Source organism: Hibiscus syriacus, unplaced genomic scaffold (genome assembly GCF_006381635.1).
Source record: "Hibiscus syriacus cultivar Baekdansim isolate YM2019G1 unplaced genomic scaffold, ASM638163v2 tig00110637_pilon, whole genome shotgun sequence".
Lineage (NCBI taxonomy): Eukaryota > Viridiplantae > Streptophyta > Magnoliopsida > Malvales > Malvaceae > Hibiscus > Hibiscus syriacus.
In genome coordinates, this window is record NW_024062808.1 from 3,489,647 (window position 1) to 3,505,947 (window position 16,301).

A 16,301-nucleotide genomic window follows, 5' to 3' on the forward strand; every position below is an offset into this window, starting at 1 on the left:
CATAGCATAATTATATGAGAAAAAAGATTAATTATTTGACAATTACGACGATCGTCAAATTGGCGCTGTTGTCAGGGGTCACGGAAAAATTAATGATTAAAATTTATTTTGATTTATGACCAAGAGAAATCTAGGTGAACTAGCAGATTGAGTACATGAGATCGAAGCACTAGCCCGAAGAATACGTTCACGTACACTACAAGAAAAGAGACAACAACAACAAAAATCACAACAATCTGAATCCAATCAAGAACATAAACCAAAGACACCTTTAGACGATGAGACCTTCTCTAACGCTGAAGAAGACATCGAGAAACCGATTCCAATGGATCAACAGACAATTCGAGAATTAGCTGCGGCACCTACCGAACAACAACCGTTATGCACCGCATTCCCTCATGGAGAAACACCGTTTGAGCTTAAAACGGGTTTGATTCATCTTCTACCTACTTACCATGGACTGCCCAACGAAAGTCCTCACAAGCATCTTACTGAGTTTCATCTAGTTTGTTATAGCATGAAACTACATGGAATATCTGACGGTTAAATTAAACTATGTGTTTTCCTTTTTCTTTAGCAGACTCGACTAAAGATTGGTTATTTTATTTACCTCATAATTCTATTAATACATGGACTAATATGACTCGTATTTTCTTGAAAGGTTTTCCATGCAATGAAAACGAGTGAATTAAGAAGAAAAATATTAGGAGTACAACAAATAAATGGAAAATTATTGTATGACTACTGTGAACGATTCAAGAAACTTTGTGCAAGTTGCCCACGACATGGACTATCTGAGCAAACACTTCTTCAATACTTTTACGAAGGATTACTTACTTTAGAGATGAATATGGTTGATTCAGCTAGTGGAGGAGCACTCATTAATATGACTCCATATTCAGCGAGAAATCTGATTTCAACTATGGCTGCTAACTCTCAACAAGTTGGCTCTGCAAGTGAACCCACTCGACGGGTTCACAAGATAAGTACAAGTTTTTTAGAAAATAAAAGTGATAAATTAGCTGATATTTTTCAAACTCTTGTTGCAGGAAAAACGACTACAACTAGACTTTGCGAAATATGCATAACGCCAGACCATCCCACATATTGTTGTCCAATGTTACAAGAAGACTCTATCGCACAAGTCAATGCAATTGGAAATTTTTCAGGACCTCAACAGAGACAATACAATCCTAACACAAATACCTATAATCCAGGGTGGAGGGACCATCCGAACTTCAACTATGCGCAGAACCAAGTGCCTCCTCAATAGCAAGCCTATCAACCAAGGCCACCTTCACCTCAGCAATATCAACCGCATAAATCATCATTGGAGTCCATTGTCGAATGGTTGGCACTGTCTCAAGAACAATTTCAAAATATAACAGAAGATTACTTTCAAGAGCTCGAAAAGCAAATGAGTCAACTGGCTCAGACCGTGGGACGAATGAAATCACAGGGAAAGTTACCAACTTAAACTGAGGCGAACTCACGAGAAAATGTTAGTGTTATCACCCTTCAGAGTGGCACTATTATCGCACCAATGCCTAAGAAAGTTTTCGAAGAATCAAAGAAAGAAAAAGAAGAATCAAGATCCCAAAAAAAAAAAGAAGTTGACATGAAGTCCGAGAGAAAAAAGAAAGATGGCTCACAACTTCTTCCTATGCTATCTCCCTATGCCACACCACCTCCCTTTCCCTCCAGGTTAGTAAAACGCGACAAACAAGCCGAGGAAAAGGAAATTCTTGATATTTTTCGAAAGGTGGAAATTAATAACTACTTCTAGAGGTAATCCGAAATATACCAAGATATACCAGATTTTTTAAAGATATTTGCACAAACAAAATGAGACTTACCGACAATGAAAAAGGTAAATTTAGGAGAGAATGTCTTAGCTGTTTTCCAACGTAGACTTCCACCTAAATTAAAGGACCAAGGTATGTTTGTTATACCCTGCAAAATCGGAAACATGTGAATTAAACGTGCTATGTGTGATCTTGGTACTTTAATTAATATTATGCCTTTGAAGGAAACTAAGGTAACAATTCGATTCGCTAATATATCAGTCATTTATATCTTGAGGGACATCTTCAAAATATTCTTGTTAAGGTAAATGATTTAATTTTTCCGGTGGATTTCTATGTCATTGACATGGAAAATGAATTAATTAATTCTTTCTCCAAAATCATTATTGTCCACTCTTTTCTAAGCACAACAAATACTAAAAATGACGTCATGCGTGGAATTCTTACTATGGAATTTGATGGTGAGGTTGTAAAATTTTATGTTTATAAGGCGATGAAACATCCTAGCTTTGTGGCTAATGTTAGCTTTGTCGATATAATTAAACTTCCCATAAATGAACATAAATTTTTTTATGAGTTGCACAAGAATTCAAAGGTTGGAACTGATATCGCTTCTAACGTGGACTCGCATTCATATAGCAAAAAGCTAAGTAAGAATTTAAATTTTATGCCTTCCCATTCTAATGATATCTCATCTATTTTGCAAGCATTAAAATTGGAATTAAAATCGCTTCCTAAACATTTAAAGAAAACATTTTTGGGTGAAATATATAATTTATCGATTTCGGATAAACTTCCAAAGATGAAAAAGATCCGAAGAAAAGCTTGTGAGAATGAAAGAATTCACAAGGATAAAAGGAAAAAAATTATGATTGTAGAATTTCTCATGAGAAATTTCTTCAATGGAAAAAGTGTATGAACTGGAGGAAACATCTTTCTAGGAACCTGTAGTCTGAATCAAGTCATCGAGCTAACGACGTTAAACAAAAGCGCTCTAATGGGAGGCAACCCAATTTTACTATTTACTTTATTTTATTTATTTATTCATTTTATTTTTATTTTTCGTTATATATTTAGGTACATATGGAATCTACAAATTTTGCAGTCACTAAACACGAGGAGTGTCTCTATTCATTCTCATATGCTTTAATTTTACATATTGGGACAATATGCTTTAAGTGAGGGGTAGAGAACGCTTGCATCGAATTATTGCTCGCTTGTTTATATGCTTGAAATTGAGTTGCCTTGGTTGATCTGTTGAAATCTCTTACTATTAATCTTGAATCTTGCTTTGTCTCATTGATTACCTTATAAGTTTATGATCACGCTTTTATCGGATTTAGGGTGCATGATGGTAAAAATAGCATGATTAGTATGTTTTTCTTAAAATTTTTCGCTTAATGTTTCATGAATTCGTTATTTGATATGTTTCTTGACTCAATACTCATTGCCCCTTCTTGTGAGATTTGAGTCTAAACGAGCATATCTTCTTATTCTTGCTCATTTGTTTGATTGAGTGTTTCGGATTAATTTTGACATTCTAAAACTTGTGATTAAATGCATATCGAGACCACATGTTGAAACTTGATGCTTTAAAATGATTATGACACTTGGGATTAAATCACTTCTCTACCCAAATTTTCTATCATTTATTTATATCCCATAATGAACCCACTTTGAGCCTTTACCCTTTTCTTTATTTTTACCACATTACAAAACCCGAAGCCTTTCAATTTTTATTTTTTTCCCTTGCTTGTTACCATTGTCGAGACATGAGATAGATTTACTCCATGAACGAAAAATTAAGAGAAGAAAGAGGAAGCAGTTGAAAAAAATCGAAAAAAAATCTGGATCGAACAAAGCGTTTGAAGAAGAAAAAAAGGAAAAAAAAGAAAAAGAAAGAAAAGAAAAAAATCCAAAAAACAACAAGGAAAATCAAAAAAAGAAATCAAGAAAAAATCGATTGTTTGATTACACTTCTTCGAATTTGTTTACTTTGTCAAATTTGTGGCTTGAACTCATATATTTTACATCTCTTGTATTGACTTTTGAACCCAATTTTTTGGCCTTTTTTCTACCCAAACTAAACCCCATTACAACCTTGTTAAAGACCCTTTGATTATATGCATCTTATTCGAACGAGTCGTGGAGACTTGATATTCTTACAAGCCCATGGTAATGTCTTTATTAATCTTGGTTTTGAGCGATTTATTTTCTTTCTCTTACCCTAAACACTTTGAGTGATAATGAGTGAATCCTTGTGAGGTATTGTCTTGTTGCATTGAAATTGATGGATAATTGGAATGTTTGGCTTTTACTTAAATCTTACATGTTTCCTTAATTGTTACCTTGTTTCCGATAATTGATGTGATCATTAGCTTGTTTGGTTTTCTTTGATATATTGTGAGATTAAATATTAACAATTTGAGATTTTGATAATTGATTGAATAAGTGAGGGGAATTTGATGAGTGTTTTATTTGGTTAATATTTTGTTATTAATTAAGTCATGTTGCCTCCTTTTATAGTGCTAAATTGGATTGTTTTTATTCGAATATATACATGACTATTTTTCAGGAAATAACAATTAAAAGGTGAATTAAACATATTTTCCTATTTATTTGGGAAAAATCGCCGCCAATCAGATTCAAAGTTCGATCCAAGCACAAACTCTGATTAAATATTCCAAGTAGCAAAAACAAAGGAGGAAAGCAAGACAAACCATAATTCTTTAAGAATTTAAAAGTTGTAATTGAATTCAAACATTTGAGATTTTATTTATTTTATTAAGAATTTATTTTGCATAGAATTTTAGTTTACAATTGTCAGGATTTTTAATAATTATTTATTAGGATTTTTAGTTTGTTAGGAATTAAGAGTTTGTATTTTATTTTTATTAGGTTAACTCAAGACTATAAATACCTAGGGATGAAGCTTGAGAGATGTACAAGTTTAGAATTCAATATAAAACTGGTTCTGGCTTTCTTTTGTTTTATAAAATATGTTTCTTCTTCATCTTCTTTCTTTCTACACGCCAAGCATGATATCTACCATGCTTGGCTAAATTTTTCTTTAGATGATAGCTAAGCGAAGACTCGATCCGTTATCGTGAGAATTGCAAAAGCGCTTCATATCTTCAGATTTCTTTCTTGATTTTCGTTAGACAAGGGGAGGCAATTAACTTTCCTTCAAACATCTTAACATCTTCAATCCAAAGAGTACACATTGGTTTGATTGAAGTTTTGGTCTGTAGTTGTGGAGGAGAATCGTCTTGTAGCAAATTCAATTACCTAAGAACAAACTTAGTGGTGGTCTACTAAGGAAAATCAAGATTGGGTTCGATTCTTATCGAGACACTATAATCCGAGCACGGGCTTTTTACAGTTCCAAACAACCATTGGCGTTAATATCGATAGCCGATATTAATCCAATCAATGGTTAATTTCAAGGATTAACTTTGGAAATCAGTTCACAAGAGAGAAGAGCATGTTTACAAGGGTTGGACCTTGTAGACTGTAACCGTCAAATATTCGAAGTAAAATCTATTTCAATGACCAAGACGGATTGAGGTGAAGCGAAGCTAGAGGCTATCTCTCAACTTTATTATTTCTTTACAATTTGCTTTTTCTATTTTTTTTTATTATTGTCTTCACTTTTATTTTATTTTATATATTTAATTTACTTTATTGTTCAAAACCTCCCATCTTTTCTAATTTTATTGTTTATAGATTTCTTGATTAAAGATCAATTCAGATTGATGTTAGAAATTTTCGAATTCTTGTGGAGTGACACCCTTCTTCTCTATATTACGTTCTTAGCATAATTATCCAAGAAAAAATTAATTATTTGATAATTACGACGCTTGTTGTTGTGTCTTAAGTTTGGAATTCTTCATGATAAAATAGTTTCCCTTACAATTCAATCAAGGTAACTGAGCGATTTCACTTCTTTCAGACTTGATACTTACATGATGATAGATATCATGCAAAATGAAAGTACCTAATATTGTTGTTCCTCAACCATTCCATGGGCTCACTATCCTATATATCTATTTGGTGGCAGATACTCCACAACAATACTTCTACTATGCCATTTTGATGTTTTCCTGAATTTGGCATCCCATGAAGGTTTACCAAGCGACCAAATTGGACTTTCCTCTGAAGTTGCATCGGTCATCAGAAAGTTCACTGAGCCAGTTGCTAATGATGAAGATGGTTATGCGGAAGACAAGTCAAATAGTGATTTTGTAAGACTCAATTTGTCCTTTCTTAATTGACTAGGGACGCTTTTTGAACTTTGACAATTGCCAGATTGATCTGTTGCATCTCGTTACTGCTTCAATTGAGAAATTGAAATCAAGAAGCTAAAAATTGATTTGTGAATTTTTCTTTATATTTACTTTCATGAACTTAAAAATATGTTTTAAACGGATCACTTATATGGTTTTGGTGCGGGCAGTAAAGGACAGTGGAAATGGTGGTAGGCACCAGGTGCTGTTGGTTGCTGCTGCTGACCAGGGTTTTAAATAGCGGTCTGCGACCGCGATAGCTCTCGCAAAATAGCGGTAGCATTGCCTTCTGATATACCCGCTATACCCACAATAGCGCCCGCTATGGCCACAATCGCGATAAACACGACCGCGATTTGAATCCCTGCTGCTGACAGTTCTGAAGGCCTGCCGCTAGCTATCAGGCGTTGTTTTAGCCATGAAGTAAAGATCGGTCCTTTTTTTTTTCAAAGAAGTAAAGATGGGTCCCTTAACTGAAGAACAAAGGGATGAAATGTTGTCCCAGTCACTGCAAGGTGTTTATGAATTCCTTTCTGATGCAAGAAAAAAAAGGCATATTTCATCTCCTATGTATGTGCAAGTTTGGCTAAATTTCTTTACGAATATTTTGAATCTAAGCAGCGCAAAATTTAATGCTTTATCTCAATTTGCAATATTTACACCATAACTGAGCCCAACATTCAAATTTTATATAAAGATCGAAAAGGATGTCACCTGTTCAATTTGTCCAATTGGGGAATAATAAATTGCAACTTGAATATATAAATTTTGGATGATTTTATGAATGAATAAGAACTCCAGGTGAAGCATTTTATAAAATTTTTGTTTGGGGTGGTTAATTGCAGACTTGCTTAGAGGACTTTGTGAAGGACATGTTAGGACAGACATGTGGCTTCATGTCTCAGGATTTGTGTGCTTTAATTGCTGACACTGGTGCTAACTTAATCCCCCAAGAGCAATTTTCAAACGGGCAAAGCAGAATCCTCACAATTAGATGATTTTATTAAAGAAGTACGGAATAAATCAAGCAATGCTGCAGCTAATTCAAGGGGAAAAGAGGACTTGGAAAAAGCATTGGAGCGATCAAAGAAGATGAATGCATCTGCATTAGGAGCTCCAAGCGTAAATTTTACAGTTCAGATTTAGAACTTAATATTATGCGATTGCCAACTTGAAGCAATAATGATTCTTTCGATTTCTGATGTAGAGCAGATAATTTTAGCCTGATTGATTTCTGTAGGTTCCTAATGTGAAATGGGAAGATGGTGGTGGATTGGTGGCTGTGAAGAAATCAATTTTGGACACTGTTCAGGTTGGTTTTTCTGTATCTCTGATTTCTTTCTCCAATAATGGGTTATTCTGATATAAATTATTTTCTTTAACCATTTGTTGAATGATTTGAACCCCTTCGTTCTTTTTCATGGGAACAAGAGCAAATCAGCTTTTGCGTATAGGTGTTCGTTTTTTTAACCATTTCAGAAGCCTGCTAGTCTGAACTCCTTTACTTACTGTTTTTTTTTTAACTCTGCAGTTACCTCTCCTGCATAAGGATATATTTTCGTCTGGCTTGTGCAAGCGTTCTGGTTTTCTTCTATATGGTCCTCCGGGAAAAGGGAAAGTATATATATATATATATATATATATATATATATATATTAAGATATCTTTTGTGGCTTTCCTTTTCCTGTTCTCAATTTTTCTGCTTTAACTGTCAGACTCTGTTGGCAAAAGCTGTGGCAACATAGTGTTCCTTAAATTTCCTTAGCGTAAAAGGGCCTAAACTAATTAACATGTACATAGGAGAGTCGGATAAGAATGTTCGAGACATTTTCCAGATGGTAAACAAAAACTAACTTGTTTTGATCATGTATGGTAAATTGGGTTGCATAATTGTTACAATATTTTAATCTTTGCAGGCCAGATCAGCCCTACCATGTGTCATTTTCTTTGACGAACTTGATTCTCTTGCTCCTGCTCGAGGTGCTTCTGGGGGTGTTATGGACAGAGTGGTTTCTCAGGTTTCTATTGACACTCTTGCTATGGCATCGACTGATAAGCTCTCTTCAGTTTTATTGTTGCTAATCATGACAATTTGCTTATTGCGAGATGCTTGCAGAGATTGATCGCCTTAATGATTCTTCCCAGGTTATTTATGCTTTTTGTTATGAAAATATTATATACCTTTTCTCTTTTGTCCTTGTAACAATGAAAGTTCTCTTTCTCGAGGTCCTATTTATTATAGGAGCAAGCAACAGACCAGATCCTATTGACCCAGCTCTTCCATGGCCTGGTAGATTCGACAAACTGCTATATATCGGAGTTAATGCTGTTGCATCTTACAGAGAACGGTTAGTTCATATTGTTATGATAGCAGCTAATCTATCATTGAAAAGCAAGAAGAAAGGAGAATGAAGAATAACTTCTCATTCATTTTATTGAAAACCAGAATACTACATTCATACTTAGCAATAGGTGCTTATATACTAAGTAGAATAACAACACTAACTCAATTGACAGCTTAACACGCAAAGAGAGTGAATACACGTGAACTGAATACACATAAGCAAACAAACTCATAACAAAATCATAACAAACCAATGCTTAACATCATTCAGTAGGTAACAGCAACATAGTAGAGCTGCAATGTATTTCATACTCCAACATTCACCCTACTCAATTACTCTTGAAGATTTGCATTCACCAACATTCACCCTAATCATCAACCCTTTAAACACTTCGATTTGCATTCACCAACATTAACCCTGCTCAATGATTTTGCTATGCTTCAAACTGCTTTCATCAACATCCTCAACAACGGCTTCATTACACAGTGCAGGAATTACAGACTTATCTTTGAGTTGAGTAATTAGTAACCGCATTCTATGTTTTATAAATAAAGGATCAGATAGTGGTTTCGTGAAAACATCATCCACTTGTTCAATTGCTGGAACTTCATGAACCTATAGTGTTCCAACAGCAACCATCTCTCGCACAAAGAATAAGTCCAGTTCCACATGCTTAAATTTAGAATGAAGAACCGGATTAGCACACACAACAACCGCACTTGAATTATCACACCATAGAGTAGGTGTACCATGCACCACAATATGCAACTCAGAAAGTAAAGATAAAATCCATTGCATGTCAGCTGCAGCACATGCAACACTTCGATATTCAGCCTCAACAGTAGATCGAGCTACCATCTGTTTCTTACGAGAACTCCATGATACTAAGTTTCCAGCAAAGGAAATACAATAACCAGATGTTGAACGCCTATCATCTACATCTGATCCCCAGTTAGCATCAGCAAAGCCAGATAGCGTTAACTTGGAGGAAGGTCAAAACCATAACCCAAAATCAACTGTACCCTGCAGATAGCGTAGGATTCGCTTCACTGCCTGAAAATGAGACTCAAGTGGATCTTGCATAAACTGACATACTCAATTAACTGCAAAGGCAACATCCGGACGAGTAATTACAACATACTGTAATGCACCAACAATACTCATGTAGTAAGATGCATCTTTAAAGCTGGGTTCTCCCTTATTTGACAACTTACAACTCGACACCATAGGTGTAGGAAGACTCCTAGCCCCATCAAAACCACTACGCTGAAGCAAGTCCTTAATGTACTTTCTCTGACTCAACACAATATCACCTGAGTCATAACAGACTTCAACACCCAAAAAATAGTTCAAGGTTTCGAGATCCTTCAAGAAAAACTGCACATTCAATTTGTCAATGACAAGTTGCACTTCATCAACTTTATTCCCAGTAAGTATTATGTCATCAACATATACTAACAAGTACATAATACTGGTAGCTGTCTTGTAAATATAAAGAGATAAATCAGATTTGGCTAATACAAATCCCTCAGACTCCAAGTATATACGGAGTCTTTCAAACCAAGCTCGATGAGCTTGTTTCAGTCCATAAATACCTTTATGAAGCTTACAAACAGTATTCACATCACCTAGCTCATAACCTGGTGGCTGAATCATATAAACTTCTTCAGTGAGAATGCCATTCAAGAAAGCATTATTGGTATCTATTTGTCTTAACGCCCAACCATTAGTCAAAGCAAGGGAAAGTATAATACGAATTGTAGAAGGTTTAACCACTAGACTGAAAACCTCATGAAAATCAACTCCTGGTTATTGAAGAAAGCCCTTTGCTACAAGCCGAGCTTTATAGCGAGCCACAGAACCATCAACATTTTGTTTTACTTTAAACAACCATTTGCACGCAACAGCTCGCCTATTTGTAGGAAGAGGAATCAGAGACCATGTTTTGTTATGAAATAATGCATCATATTCAGCTTGAGCAGCAGCCTTCCAATGAGGATGCATGAAAGCCTCTTTTATATTGTGAGGCTCTCTAATAGCACACGCAACTTGATAAATTCTCGGTTTCCTAATGCCACTTTTACTCCTAGTAATCATAGGATGCGTATTAGTAGTTGTGTCAGGAGGAACACGAGTATCATTTAGTAACACAGTTGATTCAGGAACTATTTCATGTGGACATGACTCACTATCAGTGATATATGATTCAGCAAAACCATCAACTAGCTGATTCATACTGATATTAGTCATACTTGGACTAGGAACAATATTTGATTCATCAGCATTTGTGCTAGAAGAAACATCCTGCCCATCGATACCACAAGTATCATGAACTGGAGTTGCATGAGCACTACTTCTAGTACTTCTCTCAATCGAAGACTGATGATCTCGTGGAACCATAACCACTGGCAAGACACCATTCGAAACATGAGGGGATACACTATGATTTTCAGTCACCTTGCACACACTGTAGAGAAATACTGTCTCATAAAAAATCACATGCCTAGAAATAAAAATTCGGCCATTTTCATCCAAGCATTTATAACCTTTGTGAGAAGAGCTGTATCCAAGAAACACACATTGCCTAGATCGATACTCCAATTTGTGCCTATTAAAAGGTCTCAAGAATGGAAAATAAGCACAACCAAACACTCGTAGGTCGGAATAGTTAGGTGATGCTTGATATAATTTCTCAAAAGGTGACTTGCCACTAAGAACATTAGTTGGTAGGCGATTTATCAATTACACAGCTGCTGTAAACACATGACTCCAGAATTTCAAAGGCAAATGAGCTTGAGCCAACAAAGTCAGCCCCATCTCGACTACATGCTGATGTTTCCTCTCAGCTCTTCCATTCTGTTCATAGGTGTTTGGACATGAAATTCGATGTTGAATTCCATGATCACGAAACCATGTATGAAGAGGTTGATACTCACCTCCACCATCACTTTGCACAACCTTGATTGTTTTACCAAACTGAACCTCTATCATTTTGTAGAAATGAATGAAACACTGCCCCACCTCAGACTTATGCTTAAGCAAATAAAGCCAAGTATGCCTACTAAACACATCAATGAAGGATACATAATAGACATAGCCATCTGAAGAAGTGAAAGGAACTGGTCCCCATACATCCGAAACAATCAATTGAAAAGGAGAAGTGTATTCAGTCATCGAATTACAAAATGGAAGCTTATGTGCTTTGCCTTGTAAACAAGCAGTACAAATTTGAGATAAGCTACATGCATCAGTAGACACATTACAAGTTTTCATAACTGCCTTTACAGTTTTAACTGAAGCATGGCCCAATCTTTTATGCCACAGATCCAAAAGAGATTGTGATCTTGACACATTATTAGCATGATAGCTAGTATTCTTTTCAATAGTAGGATGTAACTGATATAAACCTTCATTCGTGAGCTTCCCTCGCAATAGAATGGTCTGAGTCTGAGCATCCTTCACAAAACAGTCGAATGGATGAAATTCAAGGAATACATTGTTATCACGAGTAAACTGAGAAACTGATAACAATTGTTTCTTAATATCAGGAACATGCAGCATATTTTGCAAGATCAAAGGCTTGAAACTAGTCTGCAAGCAGCCTTGACCAATATGAGTTATGGAAACACCCTTACCATTACCCATTAGAAGTGTGTTATTACCTGTATAGGTAGTTCCTGAATCAAACACTGAGAGATCATTCGAAACGTGATGAGTAGCACCCGTGTCAGGATACCACAGTGCACCAGCAGTAGAAGACTGAGACGCCACACTCGAAGGCGCAACACTAGGCAAAGCAGAAGCATACGCTACTGTTGGTACCGTTGGATTGGATGAACTAAATCTAGTATCCATAGGCATGGATCCAAAAGATGAGTATGAAAAACCATGATAAATCTGAGGTGGTAGTCCGGGAATTCCAGGATACAACGAGGATGGATAAATCATACCAACTGAATAAGGTGATGCCATATGATGTGAGTAAGCTTGCATCCTAGGAGCATGTGAGGGAGATAAGTGACTACCAGCATTTGAACTTGGAGACTTCTTCCAAGTATCACTCTGCCCAGCCTCAGTAGAAACACTAGTGAAGTCTCTATCAAACCGATGATAGCACTTTTGAACTGTGTGACCAAACTTACCACATATCTGACATTGAGGTCGATTGGAACCATTAAACCTTCCACGACCACGCCCTGGATAGTTATTACCTTGCTGCCTAGTAACTTGAGAAGACTGCTTCTCAGACGTCCCTTCACTTACTGAAACATCATGAGCACGAGAATCATTCGAACGAACCACTAGATTTGCTGAGAGACCCTCACTAAGAAAGGTCTTCTGCCGAGCTTCACAATCAACAAGCATTTCAGTAAGGAAATTTAGTGATAAAGAATCACGAGACACAATCGCAATAATAGACTCAAACTCCATGGATAATCCAGCAAGCACAACACTTACCTGCTCCTGCTCCGTAACAACACAACTAGTTACATTTAACATATCACATATAGATTTTACCTTTGCCAAATACTCACTTACTGTCAAACATGCTTTTCGTTGAGAATGTAAAGTGTGTCGAAGTGCAGAAATTTTAGCACTAGATCTAGCCCCAAACAATCGTGCTATGGCATTCCAAATAACAATGGAGGACATTAAACCTGTAAGATGAGGTAAAACATCCAAGCTAACTGTTGTCAACAACCAAGACGCTAGTAATTTATCTTGTTGTTTATAAACGAAAAAGGCTGGATTCTCCTCAACCTAACCAGACCCATTTGTAATCCATTCATCTGGAACAACACTATCAGTCGTAACATATTTCAGCAAACCATATCCATCAAGAATAAGAGCTACTTGATGCTTCCATAACAGATACGTACTCTCAGTAAGTTTGACCGTGTCATGTTTGGGAATATGCTGAACACAGGATGGAGTAGAGAGAAGCACAGAGGAATTCCTAGGGGAATTCACTGAAGACACAACCTACGGTTCAACCATTGCTCTTCACCAGCAAATGCAATACTACGCAGCGAAAAACGCGTTTCCAGGAAAAGAGACTGATACCATGTTATGATAGCAGCTAATCTATCATTGAAAAGCAAGAAGAAAGGAGAATGAAGAATAACTTCTCATTCATTTTATTGAAAACCAGAATACTACATTCATACTTAGCAATAGGTGCTTATGTACTAAGTAGAATAACATCACTAACTAACTCAATGGACAGCTTAATATGCAAAGAGAGTGAATACACGTGAACTGAATACACGTAAGCAAACAAACTCATAACATAATCATAACAAACCAATGCTTAACATCATTCAGTAGGTAACAGCAGCATAGTAGAGCTGCAATGTATTTCATACTCCAACACATATCTCCGAGCCTTTTCTCCCATTCATGCTTGTACTGTATTCTGATTTTCTTCATTTGATTCGTCTTCTTTATACGGTTAATTCCACTCTTGGTCCGGATTTCTTAAAGCACGTACCAGAAAGTTTAGATTGCACGAAGACATATCCCTCTACTCAATTGCAAAGAGATGCCCGCCAAACTTCACCGGTGCAGATATGTATGCAAAATGTGCAGATGCTTGGTTTTATGCTGCAAAGCGTAAGGTGAGTAAAACTCGGCTTTTTTCATTGAGGAACCACTGTGAAGGTATCGTATCATCAATCTCAAGGCAATGTACCTTGATTTTTATCTTATCATGTATTAGGTACAGCTTCTTTTTTTGTGTAGGTGTCGTGTTCGTATTCATCTTCCACTGATCAAGCTGATTCCATCGTTGTAGAATATGAAGATTTTGTAAAGGTACAGTGCGGTTCTTAGCCCCATAAAGGGATGGTTGGGGGTAAAACATGTACAAGAATCTGGATTTCAAATGGAAATTAAATGGCAGAAAGCTAATAATAACAATTGATTAATGTTTTTGTGTGATTATCTCGTAAAGACGCCTTTTTTTCTTTCGGCTAAACCATCTAAAATCCGAATTAATGTTTAATGTCCTAGATATGCAGGTGCTGGGAGAGCTTTCACCATCCCTTTCCATGGCAGAGTTTAAGAAGTATGAAATGCTTCCAGATCAGTTTGGAGGGTCTTCAACTTGAATGACAGGTCAATTGTCAAATTACATATTTACAGAGATGCAATAAAATATGCAAAAAAGCCAAGATTTTATACCATTTCTTTTATGGATGAAACGGTAAAATTTTTCAGCTCCGTCAATACTCACAATGTAATAAATATTCAAATATAATTTTTTATTCTTTCAGGTTCAGTTTTTCTTTTTTCAGCTCATCATGTTCTTTTCCCTATATATTTTCTTTCATATTGGATATTGGTTTTGAATAATTATGCAGTCGTCCAATGATTTAGGGTCATCTGATTTTTAGTGAGGAGACCAGTGATAGATCTAAAAATTAAAAAATGGGTTCAAAATTTTAATGCTCATATTTTAAAATATTTGGGTATGCAATTTTTTTTCATCAACAAATTAAACTAAATTTATCATTTTTCTCAAAATAATGAGTGTGCAGTGGCTCCCCTAGAGAGCCACATACCTCTGTCCCTGGAGGAGACGAACATGCAATGGCATCATTTTTTAATGATGTGTCAGAATCTTGTTGTGGTTCGAAAAATATTATTCTTAAAACGTGCAGGGTTTTGAAAATCAGAATCGACATAAGTTATTTTGGGTTATGTATGATCGGACAATTATAAACTCTATATTTTAAAATGTTTTTAAAAGAAATCTTAAAAAATAATTTTGGAGGTTTGTATTCTACACTATGATCAAAATCGGATCGACTTTCACTCAAAATGATGCGATCCAGTTAAACATCTACACTTGCTCATCATTCTTTTATCTTTATACTTGAGGATGAAATTGGAGCACATTTCTATTTTGTGTTTTGCATATCTATGTTACATGTTTCATTCATATCTTACTATGCTATGATCACCATGCTTTGCATATCATACATATTCGTGTCATTGGTATACTTTATACCATGCATCTTAAGGTGACTTATATGTTTCCATTCATCTACCTTCATACCTTGCATATTAAATGAATACTCTTGATATGTAATGCATTCTATAGCTCACTTCTTTATATTATACTTGTACTTGGCTATAATATGCATGCTCCATGTTACAAATCATTTACATATGTTGCATTACATTTGCATACTTTTAAACTAAGCGTGATCATGCGTTCTTTATGCTAAGGTAGCTGAGGGAGCTAAATCTAGCTAGAAGGGAGCTAAGGACCAAGTAACTGACCAGCGGAGTGTAGCTAGCCGCAAGTGAACTGGTGTATGAGCTGAGGAGCTGGAAGGACACTGGGCACCCAGTTGAGCTCCTACCTTGACCAAGTCACCTAGCTAGCTACCTAGACATCACCCTTGGTGTCAAAACCAAGTCATGTGCAAGGCACACTATTGGTCGAACCATCAAAAACCTATTAGGCCATGGAAGGTCATGTGCATTCACAAGGAATCATGTGTATTCACTTAGGCGCCTAAGGATGAGAAGGCATCACCATTCGACCAAGCATACATTAAGCACCTTAGCCGAACCAACATAAGCATTCATCAAAGCCTTATAGCCGAACCTTCCTCGCCATTCAACCATGGAGAGTCACAAACATTCAATGAGCATTATTACAACCGAACCATCATCTCCATGTGGCCATGAGAAGATAAGCATTCAAGGAGGCTTTGGCCGAACTAATTCCTTCACTATTCGGCTATGTAAAGACATTAGGATTCAATGAATGATCATGTATCTACTAGGGGACACCTAGTCTTGCCGAATCACTACCTTACCATTCGACCATGTCCCTTGAAAACTATAAATAG

The 16,301-nt window shown here is 36.2% G+C and overlaps 1 pseudogene; it reads left to right on the forward strand.

The window, feature by feature from the left end:
- LOC120136876 overlaps positions 1-14,703 on the forward strand; it is a 38,914-nt pseudogene extending 24,211 nt beyond the window's left edge.
- Positions 14,704-16,301: the final 1,598 nt, after the last annotated feature.